This window comes from Tupaia chinensis, unplaced genomic scaffold, assembly GCF_000334495.1.
Source record: "Tupaia chinensis unplaced genomic scaffold, TupChi_1.0 Scaffold144346_1, whole genome shotgun sequence".
In the NCBI taxonomy this organism is placed as follows: Eukaryota; Metazoa; Chordata; class Mammalia; order Scandentia; family Tupaiidae; genus Tupaia; species Tupaia belangeri.
Genome location: NW_006204205.1, coordinates 4,056,052 through 4,075,142, shown reverse-complemented (window position 1 = coordinate 4,075,142; position 19,091 = coordinate 4,056,052). Strand labels below are relative to the sequence as shown.

Here is a 19,091-nt window from a genome sequence, read left to right as displayed (position 1 = left end):
GTGTCTCGTAAAAAAAAACCCTCTCAAAAAAAAAAAAAAAAAAAAAAAAGAATAGCACAGTTCTAGGCTTTTAAATGAATTCTAGAGTTTAGAGTTTATTAGTATTTAATCAGTCTAAATACCCCTATTCTGAACCTGAGTTCTAGGCAGATTCTGGCTCCGTTTCAGGGAGACAGTTCTAACATTCACAAAAACTGTCAGGAGTGCGTGGTTTACAGCAGTGGACAAAAAAGAAAAGGGACTCCAGAAAAAGGAGAAAAGTAAATAAAAAGAACCTTCTCAAATGAGAGCAAAACATCGAACTCAGTTATGCAAGCACCCAGTGTAACGTGACAACCTCTCTGCTTTCGACAAACCCTCCACTTTTATTTTTTAAGTCTTGGCCACAGTTATGAATAGGAACCATATCTGTTGAGACTTCCCAAGGGCTGCATAAACAGTTTAGATGGTTATATCTTTTTGAACAACAGTTTCTGAAAACACTGAAAAATCCCACTTATTTAACAGTCTGGTGCCTTGAGCCAGCCCTGGGAGTCCCTGGGAGGCCTTGCGGAATCACTTCCTCCTAACTCTGTGGGGCAGGGCCATCTCTTCTTGAAAGGGAGCAGAAGACGAGTCCAGTTTTGTGTGTGTGTGTGTGTGTGTGTGTGTGTGTGTAGGAGGGGGGCAAGTGGGAGGGAGGAGGCCGCCCCAAATTGCTCTCCTCGCCCTACAGGCAGCTGTGTCCTGTCTTTTGGAGAGAGCAGGGAGCCAGGATGGAGCAGAGGTCTTCTGGGCGTGGCCCTTTGGGGAGGGAGCGTGTGCTCTTCCCATTTGGTTATTTGACAGGATGGTAGAAACTGGGTTATGCAGCCCCTAAATCACGTCGGGAATTTTCCCTTCTTCCTGCTGTTCTTAGCAGTCTCAGTGGCTTAAAGGGTTTCTGGAATCTGAGGCACTGAGGTTCATCTGATCAATGCCTAAGTCTGTTTTGACACATCCTAGTGACCAACTGCTGTCCCCATCCCAGTCGCCCACAGAAAGTCATCTATACCAGAAAAATTGGTCTTATGTTCTGGCAGGAGTGGCTCAAAGTCACCTGCCCCTCAGGTTTCAGTTGTACCTCAGTTTTGTCATTGGCATTGTGATTTTAGGGCCATCCCGTGGTACAGTGGAAACACGGCCGGACGGAAATGGGAAGGTCCTGGTTCCCTCCGGGGGCCTTTGGGACACTGGCATGGATGCCTGTGCCGTGACCTGGGCTGAGACGCGGGTGGATTGCAGCAGGAAGTCCCTGTTGGGGGTGCCCCCTGTCAATCATGGAAGAAATAAACTTAGGGGAGATTTTTTTTTTTTAATTTAAGCATTCTCCTTCCCCGGTGTTTTAGAGTGCAGTTAGCTGAAGATACACAACTCATTGGTACAAATGAGCTCTATCAAACAGATGCCCTTCTGTGTAAAGGGGGCTTGGTCCAATGGTTCTTAGCCTTTTCGAGGTCATGGATCCCTTCTAGAATCTAATGGCATAGATGAACCCTTTCCCCAGGAATCTTCACACACATCCAGAATTTTGCATACCTTTGGGGATTTCAAGGACGCCTTTGACCCTGCCCTGGGGTTTTGAGTTCTTATGAGAGCGTGGTAAGTAGAAAAAATGATGAGGAGTGGGGAACAGGAATGTGAAGACCACTTGGTAATTTGGACGGGTCACGTGAAAATATTAGAAATCAGTCTGTTGCCCTATCGTGGTCACTGCCTGTCCTAGAGAAGAGATGTGCCCCTTTCGGCAGTGACACTCAGCCTTGGTGTTGGGTCTTGTGTGCTGTATCTCTGAGCTCCAAGAGCATGAAGCTGGATGCTGAGAAAACCACCCCAGGGACACTGCAGCTGCCTTTCAGCCGGAGGAGGCAAATGGCGGCTTGTGCCCATCGAGCTGGCTGGGGTCCATTTGGCAAGGTGACAGAGGTCACTGGTTACTGCCACCACCTCCTAGCAGAGCAGGTAGGGGCTCAGACACCCCGACTACAAACCCACAACCGAGAGTCTGAGAGCTCTTCTTTGGGGAAGTCAGTTTTACAACTTAGCTTGTGACTCCCAGGGTATTATTTTACTTAAACCGGGGAAACATGGGGGAAATTTGGGATCCAGACTTCGTCCAGAAGCATCACAGGGGATTTTAGAAGTGATGTGACATCGTGGAACAAGCACAGCGATGGTGTGTAGTCCAGCGCTTGTTATATGAAGCTCCTCCTGTCTGTGCCGTGACTCAGGGAGGGGAGAATTTCCCCATTGGTGAGCCAGCTGGACGAGTGTCAACACTGCTCTCTCCTCGGGCTCTGGCACAAGAGAGCAGGGCCTGAACTCAGGGGAGGCTACAGGGTGAACAGAAAAAAAGGAGTGACCATTGTTGTAAGCCAGTCACCCAGGTCCCTCTGCCCCCTCAGAGCCACACCCAGCACTGGTGCAGCACCCAGTCCGCCCTGGGTGTCAGCACATGCTCATTGCACTGAGCAGAGAAGCTCAGCTTCCACCGGAGCCTCCACCACGTCACAGAGCAAAACCCAGGCTTTGCACGTTACGTTCAAGTGGACACCTACTCATGATGGAATGCAATCCTGCTCCCCACACACCCACCATCAGACTTTCGCCTTCACGCCTGTGTGTGCACGCGTGTGTTTTAATTTGCCAGAGGGTGTGTGCACTCACCAGTCGGAGTGGGAGAAGGCATCCCACAGTGAGACATGGGCACGTTGCAATCCTTTTCGTCCCGTTTTCCATCCTGTCAGGATCTGGGAATCCTTTTCGTCCCGTTTTCCATCCTGTCAGGATCTGGGCATGCATTCATATTCATGCCTGGTGTGTTTCTCAAGTTGCCAGGGCTGGAATTCAAAACTCACAGCTGGCCATGTGGGATCTGGGCTCCCTTGACCACTAAGCCACAGGCCCATGTATGTTTTTTTAATACTAGTAAATGTTATTATTTTTATATTCACTAGACTTTTTTATATCAATGTAGACTACTTAAAAAAGGATACAAGAAGCACTAGCCATAAAGTCCAATAAACTGGGCTTTTGTGAACTTTGATTCATCAAAAGATACTGTTAAAAGCCAGAAACTGGGAGCATATAGGCTCCGTAACTTAACCTGACACAGGAATAGCACTTGGATCCTGATGTACAAGGAACTCTATGAGTCAGTAAGAAAAAGACAAAGGAGGCAGAAGTCTTGATCAGGAACATCTTAAAAGTAGACATATAGGGCTAGCTAGTGCTGTGGTGGGTAAGGCACTGGATCCCACATGGCTAACTTCGTGGTTCAAGTTCTGAACCCAACAGCTCAAAAAACATGCTGGGCATATGTGCGTATACGCCCAAAATCTAAAGGAGAATGGAGGAAAGGGGATTGCTGCATGGCCATCCCCCTGGGGGTGATTTCTTTTCTTTTTTTTTTTTTTTATTTCTTTTTTTTTGGAGAGGTTTTTGCTATAGGGCGCGTGCGCTCGCCAGACAGAGAGAGGCAGAAAGCGAGAAATCACCCCCCAGGGGGGCGGCCCACGCCACAATCCCTTCTCCTCCATTCTCCTCTCGGGATCTTGGGCACACACGCACATGCGCCCGGCGTGAGTTTTAAGCCACCGGGTCTGGGACGCAAACCACGGTTGACTACGTGGGAGTCCAGCGACACAGCCATTACACTAACTGCTGGTCCCAGGGGTGATTTCTTATTTTCTATCACTCTTTCTGTTTCTATCTCCAGTGAACCCTATGGCAAAAATCTAGAAAATAAAAAAATGTATAAATAGCTGATAAGCAAGTTAAAACCCAAGATAACACTAAACACCCACAAAAGGACTAAAATTTAAGAGATTGATAATATCAAATGTTGGCAAATTCTCATACATTGCTGGTAGGAGTATAAATTAGTGCAATCACTTTGGAAAACTCTTTGGCATTATCTATGACAACTAGGATTAGGGACCAGCAGTTAGCATATTGGCTATGTCGCTGGACTCCATGTAGTCGACTGTGGTTCAAGTCCTAGACCCAGTGGCTTAAACTCACGCCGGGCACATGTGCGTGTGTGCCCAAGATCCCGAGAGGAGAATGGAGGAGAAGGGATTGTGGCATGGCCATCCCCCCTGGGGGGTGATTTCTTGCTTTCTGTCTCTTTGTCTCTCTCTTTCTGGTGAGCGCACGCGCCCTATAGCAAAAACCTCTCCAAAAAAAAAAAAAAAAAAGGAAGGAAAAGAAAAAACTAAGATTACACTCATTTCATAAACTGTCAGTTCCACTTGTAGGTATATGCTAGAGAGGAATGAGTGCACACGTGACCAAAAGACATTATCAAGAATGTTTATGAGAGGGCTCGCCAGGTGGCGGGATGGTTAAGGCAGCTGGATCCCATGTGACTGACTGCGTGGTTTGAGTCCCGGACCTGATGGTACGTGTGCATGTGTGGCCAAAATCGAGAGAGGAGAATGGAGAAGAGAGGGTTGCAGTGTGGCCATCCCCACTAGAGAGTGTTCTCTCTCTCTCTCTGTCTTTCTCTCTTTCTCCAGTGAGCACATGCACCCTATGGCAAATTTGAAAAAAGCAAAAACAGATCAAATCAATCTGTATTGATGGAATAAGAACTGAGGTTACCATTTAAATTGGTTCTTACAGGGAGGGGCATGGAGGAGTCTCCGCCACCAGCTTCTGAAGTCTAAGACCACAGCTTTTCGTTTTGCTTTGTTTTTTAAGGTTTTTGCCATAGGGTGTGGATGCTCATCAGAGAGACAGTGAGAGGGAAAGTGAGAAGTCACCCCCTGGGGTGGATGGCCATGCTATAACCCCTTTTCCTCCATTCTCCTCCTACATATTGGGCACACACACACACACACACACACACACACACGTGCCTGGTATGATTTCCAAGCTGCCAGGTCTGGGGTTCAAACAGCTGGCAGCCGTGTGGGAGTCCAGTGCCCCAACCACTGCTGGCCCTACTCCTTTCATCTCTGAGCTTCAGTGCCTGGTACAGCCCCTGCTACTTAGAGCAGATCCTCAATACATGTTTGGCAGAAGAGTGAGTGAATAAGACACAGCCTTTATACCTGAAGGTAGTATCTGAGTAACAGGGGAAGCAGTCTAGGGAGGCAGTTAACAAACACTCGGTTGTTTATAAAACAAAGCAGAAAATGCATTTCACACAGAGAAGCAGAATGAAATCCCTTTTACCTGAATGGGGAGGGGTATAGCTAGAGAGAGGCAGTGAAAGGGAAAGCGAGAAATCACCCCCAAGGGGGGATGGCCACACTGCAATCCCTTCTCCTCCATTCTCCTCTTGGGATTTTGGGCACACATACCAGGTGTGATATTTCACGCCTCTGGATCTGGGACTCGAACTGTGCTTGGTCATGTGGGAGTCCAGTATCCCAACCATCATGCCATCTGCTGGCCCCAAAGCAAGGCATTATTTTATAGATGTGACCTCAGGGGCCAGCAGGTGGCATGGAGGTTGAGGCGCTAGATCCTATATGGCTAGCTGCACAGTGCCAGTCCCAGACTCAGTGACTTGAAAATCACGCCGGGTACATGTGCGTGCATGCCCCAAATCCTGAGAGAATGGAGGAGAAGCCATTGCAGCATGGCCATCCCCTTGGAGGTGATTTCTCACTTTCTCGTGCTCTCTCCTACACACACACACACACACACACAAGTGTATGCACCCTTTAGCAAAGACTGAAAAATAAAATTAAGAAAAGAAGATGCGTCATCAGGATTATATGAGGCCAGGCAATCCACGCATGCAGTAGGGATGGCAGGTGGGGAAAGAGGCGTCCAATCTGACCATTCAGGCAAAAAAAGCAGTTTTCATCCCTGCCAAGTGATCATTGGGCTCTGTTTTTCTTTTTCATAGCCTAGAGTCCTCCTGGATTTCCAGGGACAAGGATGTCATGCACATGCCCAGTGCATTTGTGTCACTAGGGTGGCACCCAGATGTGGGCGCCTTCCTACCGGAAATGGCCTCCCTTTGGCTAAAAAAGGGAAAGTGAGGTGCCTGGGTGGGGTCTAGGGAGAGACACTCTGTGGATGCCTGAGAGAGAGGTCCCTGTTCCCCTCCTAGGCCACCCTAGTCAGGACACACTGTGCCAACGGAATTGGCCCTTTCCCTGATGACCCAGGCATGCAAAGCAGGTGCCACCTGTCATTCTGCACACCAGCTTCCAGTCACACCTCCAATCATCCACACATACTGAGTACCAGGTGTCTGCAAAGTAATCTCCCGGGCGTGGTAGACCCAGAGGTGAGTCAGCCTTGACCTGCTCTACAGACATGTGCGTTCATGGAGGGAGAGGACAGTCGTTCTTGGACACTCAAATCCTCCTGCCTGGTCCCTTGCTCCTGCCCTTCACATGCCATCCCTGGCTTAGGTCTGGCTGGCCCCTTATTTCCTGACGCTGGAGGCTGGGGACACTCACTCGTTCAGCCTTCACCACGCGAGGTCCATTGTATGAGAGTGGCCAGCACAGAGGGGGCTAGGGTGCACAGAGAGGAGTAATCAGAACACTGCAGTCCGTCCTGCCCCACAGCTGTAGCAAGGCCTGCTGGTGAGCAGGTGCCCTGCAGCCCCACTCCTGCTGCTGGGGCCCTGACCGGCACCCCTGCACTGGAGATCCCCAAGGCCCCTTGCTGGCTGGGCTCCACGCCGACAGAAGGAGCCAGCACCCCCACCCCATCCCCACAATTTGTGTCAGCCTGACCCACACCAGCCACACTGCAAGTGTCAGGGGGAGGCCACTGCTGCGTGCACGCCGACCCAAGGATGGAATGGAGCTCAGAGTGCGGCAACACACTGACTCCCCGGGGACCCCCAATGACCAACATCTGGAATAAAGGTCTGCATGTCACGACTTACTGCGCAGCCATTGAAGGTCGCCATGGAGAAGAAAATTAACCACATGAGAAGAGTGATTTGTAACAGATTCCACTGAAATTCAGGACATGAAGCACAATATACTTTATTTCATTAAAAAAAAAATACATCTCCTATGCATAGGGAAATGTCTGGAAGGACACACACCAAATGTTAATTAGAGCTACCTCTGGGTGGTGGTGTTGTTTTCTCTGTTTTCAGTATTTTCCAAATTTCCTTCAGTGAAGACGTATGTGTTCTGTAACGATGGAGGAAAAATTCCCACGGAGTGTATCGGAGAGAGGAGGGAGGCTGTTTCCTTCTGGCCTTCGACTCAGGTGGCTCTAGGCCCCAACCTTGTTCCAGAAATGCAGATGCTGTAGAAGCCACAGGGGAAGCCTGAGAGTGGTGGAGCATGGGCCAGCTTGAGAGAATTAGACAGGCATCGTTGCCCAGGTCTCAGCTTAAATGACATCTCCCACGGGGCCACCTGACCGCACTGCTCGACCAAAGGCCCCTCCATACTTATTCCATCTTTGTTTTATTACTTCATTTGGTTAAGTATTTTTCATTCAACCAGAGAAGGACAGAGCGAGGAAGAGAAAGTGAGAAAGCAAGCCACCAGGTCTGGGACTCAAACCACCGTCAGTAGTATGGGAGTCCAGCACCCTTAACCACCACGCCTCCTGCTGGCTCCCCACATTTATTCCATCTTTAACCCCATTTAAGTGTCTTCATAGCACTTGTTTGCATCTGAAACTGCCTGCCTCCTTATCCGGTTACTTGGTGACTATTTACCTCCTGCATCAGAAGGCAGCTCCATGAGTACAGGGACCCTGTCTGTCTCAGTTACTCTGACTTCCTGTCAGAAGGAGCCCAAGTTAGATCCTGGTATGCAAGGAACTGACGTCTTGCTGAGCAGCCCCCAGTGGAGGGCATCTATCCTAGTGCTGCATGTGGTACTGAGGAGAACGGAGTCTAGAGACAGGCAGAGAGCTGGCTTGTGGTGCCAGGAATGGATGAAACGCATCAGCCCGGAGGACTGGCCCTTGTGTGGGTAATGGGTATTACGGAAGTGCCAGCTTCATGCTTTACCTTGTGTACATGAGGGTAGGGAAGGCAGAACCAGCTTGTCACAGGGCAGAACCAGCTTGCTGCCCTGCTTCCAGCCCTCCTGCTGTCACCAGCCAGCCCTGTCACCCGCTCAGGGTTTGGCTGCTCTTAGGAACCTGCCTGTCAGGTGTTTTTCCTAGCCCTGCCACTGAATCGGGCCTGGCCACAATCACCTGTGACTCCAAGATACTAAATCTAACTGGTAGTTCCCTGTCCTCATGCCACTCGACCTATCACAGTGGTTTGCTTCACCCTCCATGAAACCCTGTCTCCCGGCCTCCCTCCTGTTGTTCTTGGTAAGTTTTTTCAGTCTCCTCTGCTGAGCTGCACGTGGAGCTCCGTCCTCAGGCAGTTCCTGTGTTGATGTCTACCTTCTCGGGGATCCTAGCCTGTGCCCATGCCTTAGAGAGCTCCATGCTGCACTCTCAGATCTTCGTGCCCAGCCCAGCCCTCTCCACTGAGCTTCAGTCCCCCGTTTTCACTGTCTGGAAGGCGTCTCACGCTTGACATGTCCAAACCTGAGTTCCTCGTCTTCCCCCAAACATGCTCCACCCACAGGCTCCTACGGTTCTGAAAATGGCAATTCCATCCTCCCAGTTCCTCCAGCCAAAAATCTAGGAAGTCCTCCTTGGCACCTCTTTTTAATCTCTCCCTTCCAATCCATTGACAAACCCTGTTAGCACCACTGTCTAGAATGGGACCACGTCGCACCACCGCCATGTACCGTTCCAGTCCACCGTCCCTTGTCAGGTTCCTGCTAACTAGCAGTAGTTCTGTCCTTCCTGTCCAGTCTGTTCTCATGATACACTGGGCATTCAGAGTGATCCTGTGAAAATGTGAATCATGCTGTGTCCCCTTCTCTGTATAAAACCCTCTGGGAGAATTAGCAGGTGGCATAGTGGTAAGACACTGGACTTTCATGTGGCTGACTGCAGTTCGAGTCCCAGAACCTGTAGCTTGAAACTCATGCTGGGCATGTGTGTATGCATACCCAAAATCTCGAGAGGAGAATGGAGGAGAAGGGATTGCTGCATGGCCATCCCCCTGGGGGATGATTTCTCACTTTCTGTCTGTCTCTCTCTTTCTCTAGTGAGCACACATGCCCTAAAGAAAAAAAAAATCTCTAAAAAGTCAACACTCAAGTCCCTACAAGAGCCTTCGTTTAATGCCCTGCACACTCTGGAGCCTCCCACTCCCTCTCTGATCACCTCTTAGTTCCCCTCATTCACTCCCTCTGGCCACCCTCCTCACGGATCATTTACTTTCTCAAATGTGTGGCCTTCCCTGGACACAGAATTTTGACACTCCTTCCCACCTTCTGCCTCAACACTACCTCCCCTCTTCCTTGCTTTATTTTTTCTCCATGTCACCATTTATTTCTTTATTGAGAGAGGAAGAGAGAGAGAGGCACCCTCAACGGGGTCTCCATGCCACGGTCCACCCCTAGCTGCAGCCAGCCGGGATCAGAGGCCACACGCACATGCCCAGCGTGTACGGGAAGGCCTCAGAATGTGAGCCTGGACCCTTCCCATATGGCTGCAGTATCATGGAGTGTTGCTTGGCCACTGTGCCATCACGCAACTGGCCACATGGACCACTCGTGACTACTGTGTGTTTATGTATTTATGTCATCAGTTAGTATCTTACAGTCAAATGCAAGCTCCCCAAGGGCAGGGATTTGTCTGTTTCATCCACTGCTGTCTTCTTAGAGCTCTAGATCGATGCCTGACATGTAGTTGTGCTCAGGAAATACCCGATGAGTGGCTGTATCAATAGGTTTCATCCACTGCTGTCTTCTTAGAGCTCTAGGACGATGCCTGACATGTAGTCGTGCTCACGAAATACCCGATGAGTGGCTGTTTCAATAGTAATGAATGAAGACATCGCCTATTGTTTATTCCAGGCCTCCAGAGAAGGTGTGGAAAGGGCACTGGGGTTTCTGCCAACATAGGAGCCTTCACAAGCTGAATGAGAAAGAAATCCTTCAAATCGAAAATGCCCCTGGGTAGAAGTCATGGTGCCTGTTTCTGTCTTGAATCAGCATGCAGCCAGTTTATATCTTATGGCTTTTTAGTCACAGATGAGTTCTCATTACTCAACGTCCTGGCTTGCTCTGCTCAAAGGGCCACCCTCAGTACTCTGCCTCAATTGTTTATTTTCTTTTTTTCTCCAGGTGCCAGCATTTGCAGTCTGCTGGAAGAAAACAACATCAAGGTAAGAGAACAAGAAGACCGTGTCTAGCGGGACTTCCCAGCATAAGAGGCCTTGGAAGGCATTTAGGGAAGGGCACACTGCTACAGTGTTGGCAGCTGGATAAGGAGAAGCCCCAGGGACTTTGCTGACTACCTGGAGAGAGTGTGTGAGCCCTTGATATCAGAGATGGCTGCGAGGCCCAGAACCAGGAAGACAGTGCCTCCCTGGGATAAACGTGGCAACCTCCCCCAAGCCTATTGGTCACGGGCCCACAGCATGGCCCTCTGCTCTGCCTTCCCGCCTCCCTCTAAGAGCCCCTGCATCCTGTCTTTCTCCTGAGGTTCTGCCCAGCAGGCTAGAGTCACAGTAGGCCTTGACAGAGCCTGAGGGCTTATGTATGTATGCATGTCTGCATGTATGTATGTGTGTGTGTGTGTGTGTACGTGTGTGTTTGATCAAGCCATTCCATTTTCCAAAATTCACCTTAGGTAAACCATCACATTGGTACAAAGGCATATGTACAAAGACACTTATAATTGCCTTTTTTTTTTTGGAGTGGTTTTTCCTATAGGGCACATGTGCTTGCCAGAAAGACAGAGAGACAGAAAGCAAGAAATCACCCCCCGGCAGCATGGCCATGCCACAATCTCTTCTTCTCCTTTCTCCTCTCGGGATCTTGGGCACACATGCACATGTGTCCGGCGTGAATTTAAGCCACCGGGTCTAGGACTTGAACAGCAGTTGACTACTTGGGAGTTCAGCAACATAGCCATTACGCTATCTACTGGTCCCCTGTAATTGCATTTCTATATCAGGAATAAAGGAAATGACTGAAACCGCAACAAAAAAGGAATTGATTATTCAAATTGGTGCATCCATCCGAGGGAATGTCATGCAGCAGATGATGCGTGCATGTCTTTATTGATGAGAAAGATATTTAGATGTACTGTTTTAAAAGAAAATTTGAAAAAATAATCTTATAAAACATCCAAAGAAAGTAGTTTTCAAAGGACTCAGCCTGGACAGTCGAAAGCCAGATCAGTCTCTTAACCTGGCAACTCAGCAAGTAATGTGATTTCCCTAAGCCTTTGTTTCCTGCCACTAGGATGGGCATAAGGCCCGCCTCATGAATTTAGGAGGATTTGGTGAGAGTAGCACACCTAAAAGCTGCTGCCCAGCCCAGCCTGTGCTAAGTGTTCAGCCTGTGGGTGCTCAGGCGAGACCTGGGCTCAGAGTACTTTTATCTGTGGATACGCCTGGAAATATTCTGGAAATTCATAGGCCAACAATGGATTTGTTTTGGCTGACACAATCATGGGTGATTTTGAATATTTTCTAATTTTTCTACAAGGAATACATGCTATTTATATTACGGTATAATTTTTCTAAAGTAAGTAACAATTCGGAAGAAAAAAAGAAAAAAAAAAAAACTACAAAAAGTGCATTTGGAAGGCAAGTCACCCAACAGCCCTTGGGCAGAGCTCTGGGGGGCTGAGGAAGAGACAGGATGAAAGGAAATAGGGAGAGCAGTGGGTAAAAAAGAGGAAAGAAAGGGCAGTCACAGCCGAGGACTGGTGCCCGAGGAGAAGCCGCTTGGAGGTACTGCGCAGACATGAGTGTTGGGGGAGCCCCAGTAGGAGATATGGTGACCTATTTCCCACCTGTCCCAGTCAGATGGTGATGGATGTGGGCAACTTCCCTCAGCTGCAGGGCAGCCGGCGGTGGCACATCTGGAGATGGGCCCTGCCTTGTGTCAGGTAGCAATATCTTCATTCTCTACCCTAAACCTACGACTGCTCCCCGCAGCCTCTCCTGCAGGTCTCTTTGGGTTCTAGGAACCCCTCTGTCCTCCTACCTGGGGTGGGGGCAGGGGGGGACGTGTCACGGTGCCCACTGTCATTGACTCCAGGGTACTTCTCCTCTTTCTGGGTTTCCCTTCCTCCTGCTTATCCTTCATAAACAGCCTCCTCAGGTAGTGTGGTGGGTTGGGGTGCTGGACTCCCACATGGCTGACAGCAGTTCAAGTCCCAAACCGGGCAGCTTACTTTTTTTTTTTTTTCTCTCTCTCAAGCATACTGCGTGCATGTCTTTATTGATGAGAAAGATATTTAGATGTACTGTTTTAAAAGAAAATTTGAAAAAATAATCTTATAAAACATCCAAAGAAAGTAGTTTTCAAAGGACTCAGCCTGGACAGTCGAAAGCCAGATCAGTCTCTTAACCTGGCAACTCAGCAAGTAATGTGATTTCCCTAAGCCTTTGTTTCCTGCCACTAGGATGGGCATAAGGCCCGCCTCATGAATTTAGGAGGATTTGGTGAGAGTAGCACACCTAAAAGCTGCTGCCCAGCCCAGCCTGTGCTAAGTGTTCAGCCTGTGGGTGCTCAGGCGAGACCTGGGCTCAGAGTACTTTTATCTGTGGATACGCCTGGAAATATTCTGGAAATTCATAGGCCAACAATGGATTTGTTTTGGCTGACACAATCATGGGTGATTTTGAATATTTTCTAATTTTCTACAAGGAATACATGCTATTTATATTACGGTATAATTTTTCTAAAGTAAGTAACAATTCGGAAGAAAAAAAGAAAAAAAAAAAAACTACAAAAAGTGCATTTGGAAGGCAAGTCACCCAACAGCCCTTGGGCAGAGCTCTGGGGGGCTGAGGAAGAGACAGGATGAAAGGAAATAGGGAGAGCAGTGGGTAAAAAAGAGGAAAGAAAGGGCAGTCACAGCCGAGGACTGGTGCCCGAGGAGAAGCCGCTTGGAGGTACTGCGCAGACATGAGTGTTGGGGGAGCCCCAGTAGGAGATATGGTGACCTATTTCCCACCTGTCCCAGTCAGATGGTGATGGATGTGGGCAACTTCCCTCAGCTGCAGGGCAGCCGGCGGTGGCACATCTGGAGATGGGCCCTGCCTTGTGTCAGGTAGCAATATCTTCATTCTCTACCCTAAACCTACGACTGCTCCCCGCAGCCTCTCCTGCAGGTCTCTTTGGGTTCTAGGAACCCCTCTGTCCTCCTACCTGGGGTGGGGGCAGGGGGGGACGTGTCACGGTGCCCACTGTCATTGACTCCAGGGTACTTCTCCTCTTTCTGGGTTTCCCTTCCTCCTGCTTATCCTTCATAAACAGTCTCCTCAGGTAGTGTGGTGGGTTGGGGTGCTGGACTCCCACATGGCTGACAGCAGTTCAAGTCCCAAACCGGGCAGCTTACTTTTTTTTTTTCTCTCTCTCTCAAGCATACATGCTCTATTGCAAATTAAAAATAATAACTATTGGTGGTTGCCACCTGGCAATCTGCCTGCCCAAGAGCCTTTTGGGTGTACTTTCCTTTCTTTCCTATTAAATATTCTTTTCTACCTAAAATAATAATAATAATAACTATTATTATAAATAAACTTAAATAAATAATTCTTTAAAAGAAAAAAATAGCCTCTCCCCTATTTACTGTGGAGTGTGCTTGTGTTCCTGCTGGGACTGACAGGCCATAGAAACCCTTGCTGATTTGCATCTAATACAAGAGTAAACAGTCCTGGGACCAGCAGTTAGCGTAATGGCTATGTCGCTGGACTCCCACGTAGTCGACCGCAGTTCATGTCCTGGACCCGGTGGCTTAAAACTCACGCCGGGCGCGTGTGCGTGTGTGCCCAAGATCCCGAGAGGAGACTGGAGGAGAAGGGATTGCGGTGTGGCCATCCCCCCGGGGGGTGATTTCTCGCTTTCTGTCTCTCTGTCTCTCTCTATCTGTCTGGCGAGCGCACGCAGCCTATAGCAAAAACCTCTCAAAAAAAAAAGAGTAAACAGTCCTGAGAGCCAGCTCTCCAAGGAGTCCAGGGTATGAGCTCCGTGACATCTCCAGGCTACTCAGGGACCTTCGTCACTGCTGTACTACAAATGACAGGGCAGTGGGCCAGTGACCTTTTATAAGGGAAGATACTACTTACTGTTGTGCCATGAGGAGGGAAATAGCATGTGAAGAAAGGGAAACCAGGAAAGAGAGCTAATGAAGACTTTCAAAGGGACCAGCAGTTAGCGTAATGGCTATGTCGCTGGACTCTCATGTTGACCGCAGTTCAAGTTCCGGGCCCGGTGGCTTAAACTCACACTGGGTACGTGTGCGTGTGTGCCCAAGATCCCGAGAGGAGAATGGAGGAGAAGGGGTTGTGGCATGGCCATCCCCCCTGGGGGATGATTTCTTGCTTTCTGTCTCTCTCTGTCTGGCGAGAGCATGCGCCCTATAGCAAAATCTTCTGCAAAAAATAAATAAATAAAATAATAAAATAATAAAAATTTTAAAAAGACTCTCAAAGTTACATGACAGGCTGGAAAAGAGCAACAGTTTTGGCAAAGGATTCATTAACTTCCTGAATGACAGATCCTGGCTGGGCCTAGAAGGTCAAGTGGATATTAGGGCACATTCAGGCCACGTCTGAGTGGGAGTCACCCAGAAAGGGGACTCACCTCTGTGTCAGCTTTGCTCTTTGATGCTTTGGCTCTGAGAAGTGCCTTCAGCTTGTCTGTCACTGGGGTGAAGACACAGCAGAACCCAGAGAGCCCCAGCCTGTGCTCACACCCCAAGGAGCAGCTGGAGCCCCGCTCACCGGTGCCCACCTCCCAGTGCAGCCTGCCCAGCTCTCTGGATTCTCTTGCCCCTCTGCTGTCCTTGCCTCAGACAGCCCTTCTGGTATTTAATTTGCATACATCTTCGAAGTACACCTGTCTCTAGGGAAAAAAATAAAATCAAGAACTCCTCCTGGCCACCCATTTCCTGAAGCACAAAAAGGAAGCATTTCATAAGAGCTTCTTCAAGAAGACAACAGGAAGGGGTAGTGTCACTCTGGCTGGCAAGGGTAGCCACTGTGTTGTTTCACAGACACGGGAGATGAGGTGGCACTTGGCTGAGTTCCCAGCCAGGGACTGCACAGGCAGACCCCTGAGGACCCAGGCCTCCCTCTGGCCCACCCCTGATAAGCTACAGACCTCAGCCCCACAGGACAGGAGGGACAGGCCTAGGTGCATTGTCCCCATCCCCCCAGGAGGAGACTGAAGCCAGGGATGTGGAGAGGAGTCGCTTTGGTGGAGAGACAATCTTACACCCCATTTCCCTTGTTCATGCTTCTTTTCCCTCCAGGGATATATATATATTTTTAATGTGGCTACTCTTGAGTGATAAAGCCTTTATCAATTTAGCTTGCCCTCTTGCAGCCCAAGCCACTCTGTCCTTTGGCCTAGAAAGGCCAGGGAGGCTGCCAGCATCTCCGCCCTGTAGAGCTACAGAGGCCCCAGGCCCCTTCCTGTTTACTCTTGTTCTATAGACGCCACGCTGCAAGGCAGACGTGCAGGGACACCGCCTGAAGACCCAGCCTGTGGCTCAGCCGTGCTCGCTGTGAACAGCGGAGGTCCTGGCGGGCTGGGGGAAGCTTTGAGGCCTCTCTGCACAGCCCCTCCCATGGCAGGAGGTTCATGGTTTATGCACTTCTGGGAAAGTAGACGGTCCCCAGGTGGATGGAACACCTGTGTGTGAACCCGACGGCCCGTCTCATCCTGTCAGAGCTGCCTGTAGCTTGACCAGTGTAAGCTGGAGGTTGGCCATTGCTAGGAAGGCTGCCACTAACCACACAGAGAGGAACAAAAATTCTCAACCACAGCACTTAGGGCCCAGCCTGCTGGAGCTCTCGGCGAGATGTTGCAAGTTCCTAATCTGGACATAGAGACCAGGGTTGCATGGGCATCTTCTGGAATTCCAAGCTGGCTGTCACCTGCAAACATAGGCGCCCTGAGTCAGACCTCCTCCTTTCCCCACCCCACCCCACCCTGCCCCATTGAGGTTGTCAGAGCCTCAACAAAACCTCTGCCTTGGGTGGTGAGGCTTGGGCAGTTCAGCTGCCACCTCCCTATAAATGGCCCTGTAGCAGCTGTGTGGAGTGATCCACTTCCCTGGGGCGGAGCATGGTTCCTATTGCACACCATTATAAACTGATGTAACCACTTTTCAACAGACGCTGCCCATTACAGCAGCATGCTGCAATACCTCCTCTGCCTGTGCAGGAGGCCTGCTTATATCAGCAAAGACGTGCATCTTCCTGCCCAGTGTGTCACTCCACTGAGCCAGAAGTGGCTTTTGTCAGGACCACTGAGGTCTTTGAGTGGATGTGCTTTCCCCAAGATGCTAAACTAGTGGCTTTCAGTCTTGACTATACATTGTAACCATCTAAGATATTTTAAAATACTGATGTAGGGATCAGCAGATGGCATAATAGTTACATCGCTGGACTCCAATAGTTGACCATGGTTCAAGTCTCGGATGCAGTGGCTTAAAATTCACACTGGGCACATGTGCATGCATGCCCAAAATCCCAAGAGGAGAATGGAGGAGAAGAGATTGCAGTGTGGCCATCCTCTCTGGGGGTGGGTGATTTCTCACTTTCTGTCTGACTCTCCAGCAAGTGCATGAAACCTATAGAAAAAAATCTCTTTAAAAAACAAAAAACAAAACAGAACAAAAAAACAACCGATGCAGGAAGCTCACTCTCACCCCAAAGATACAGACTGAATGATACGGTTTTCAAAAAGTTAAGAAAAAAAAGTTGTGTGTGTGGTTTTCCCTTTTACTATAAGGCAGTATGAGCTTGAAGGAGAGAGAGAGAGAAATAAAGTGAGAAATCACCTCCCAGAGGAGATGGCCATACCAGAGTCTCTTCTCTTTCATTCTCCTCTCAGGATTTTGGGCACACCTGCACATGTGCCCAGTATGTTTCTCAAGCCACTGGCTCCAGAACTTGAACTGTGGAGTCAGCCATATAGAATCCAGCACCTTAACCTCCACACCTCCTGCTGGGCCCCAAATTTTATGTTGTTATTAAAGGATAGTTTACATGCTAAATCAAACCAAACCAAACCCCTAAGTGTAAAACTCAGCACATTGTCACAAAGTAAATTTATTCAGCATCTAGAATAAGAAACAGAATATCGTCATCAGCAACCCCTGATACCCCCTTCTGGTCACTACCCAGCTCTGGAGGCTAGCCATCATTCTGACTAGCCATCATTCATATCATATCTAATGGTAGAGATTCATTTTGCTTGCTTTAAGTTTTATATTATGTAAGTGGAATCAAACAGCATATATCCTTTGGAGTGGCTTCTTCTACTCAGGATTATGCTGTAAGATGACACATCCACATTGTTGCTGATATCGTAGTTTTTCCCTCCTATTGCTACAGGGTGCTCCACTGTATGACTAGTCCTCAGTTTATCCATTCTACTGTCGATGAAGATTAGGGGTTTTGTTTCTCATTTGGAGCTATCATGACTACGGCAGCTGTGAACGTCCCAGTGTGTTTTTATTCAGAGCACCTTTGCGTGTGTTTCTGGTGGATATGCGCTCAGCGTTGGAATTGCTGGGCAAGTATGGATAAGTGCATATTCAGCGTCAGTTCCTTGTGCCTAATCATTTCCCAGGTGGCTGTGCCAATTAACATCCACACCCGCGATGCACGAGCGCCTGGGTTGCTTCACATCTTTGCCCACAGTTGGTATTTCCCCCCATGTTCACGTTAGCCGTTGTGGTACTGTGGAGCGGCATCACAGTGTGGTTTTATTCCGCATCTCCCTGATGACTAATTCTGTGGGACACCTTTCGTATGTTTGTTCGCCACTCAACTCCTCTGTTTGCAGTGCGCCTGTTGAAGTATTTGGACATGAGTGTGTGTATATATATATACACACACACATACATATTTTTTTTCCTTTGGAGAGGTTTTTGCTATAGGGCATGTGCGCTTGCCAGACAGACAGAGAGAGACAGAGAGACAGAGAGTAAGAAATCACCCCCCAGGGGGGATGGCCATGCCGCAATCCCTTCTCTTCCATTCTCCTCTCGGGATCTTGGGCACACACGCACACGCACCCGGCGTGAGTTTTAAGCCACTGGGTCCGGGACGCGAACCACGATTGACTACGTGGGAGTCCAGCGACATAGCCATTATGCTAACTGCTGGTCCCCAGACATGACTATATTTTAAAAGCTCTAAGGTAACTCTAATGTATAGCCTAAGTTGAAGATGAATGAACTAAGCCACAAATTCGGATCTGTTCCTCCCTTTCTCTATGTTCTGACCTTGAACTTAGAGCATTTTGGATCTGAAGGGACCTTGTGGACCTGGGGGAAACGATCTTCAATCCCACTGAGATGAACTGACCAAGAAGAAGCAAGAGACTGGAGCTGGCAGTTGAGGGTATTTAGGGATGTGGCCATTTCAGAAGGGTCCAAGGCGGGCCTGTGGTATCCACAGCTGCCACAGACATTTCCTGGCCACAAGAATGACCCCTTTCTGGTCCCCCTTGGGCCCTAGGCAATCATGTAGAGGAAGTGGAGGGCCCCTTGCCAGGGACTTCCCAGTTTCTAGGCCGGTGTGAATGGGACACAGCTCACTGCAGGGACAGGGACGGGGTGGTGGGTTGTAGTCAGGCTAGGGACAATGGAGCATGTGCCCAGGGACCTTAGTGGGGCTGAGGGGTCAGAGAACAGCCAGTGGGGCTCTCCCATGTGGGTCCCAGTCTGGCCTGCTCTTGAATTCTGTGGGTTTGCCTGTGGGTCCCTGTAGTATCCTGGCTGTAATGGCCTCCTCTGTCCTCTGCTCTAGATTCTGCCCCCCATCTTGAGGACCCTGCTCCAGGGCCTTTCCTGGCCACTCCACATTGCCTTGCCCCCTCACTCTTCTGAGGTTGGCAGCACTTAAAGTGAAAGCATGTGCTGGGACCAGCAGTTAGCGTAATGGCTATGTTGCTGGACTCCCATGTAGCCGACTGCGGTTCGAGTCCCAGACCCAGTGGCTTAAATTCACACTGGGTGCGTGTGCGTGCATGCCCAAGATCCTGAGAGGAGAATGGAGGAGAAGGGATTGC

The 19,091-nt window shown here is 49.3% G+C and overlaps 1 long non-coding RNA gene across 1 annotated transcript in view; it reads left to right on the top strand.

Annotated features, from left to right (window-relative positions):
* Positions 1-19,091, top strand: part of LOC102496835 (uncharacterized) — a 71,114-nt gene that overhangs the window by 42,304 nt on the left and 9,719 nt on the right. The window contains exon 3 of the long non-coding RNA XR_337141.3: positions 10,164-10,204. This is a non-coding gene — a long non-coding RNA (uncharacterized LOC102496835). The remainder of the gene's footprint in view (positions 1-10,163; positions 10,205-19,091) is intronic.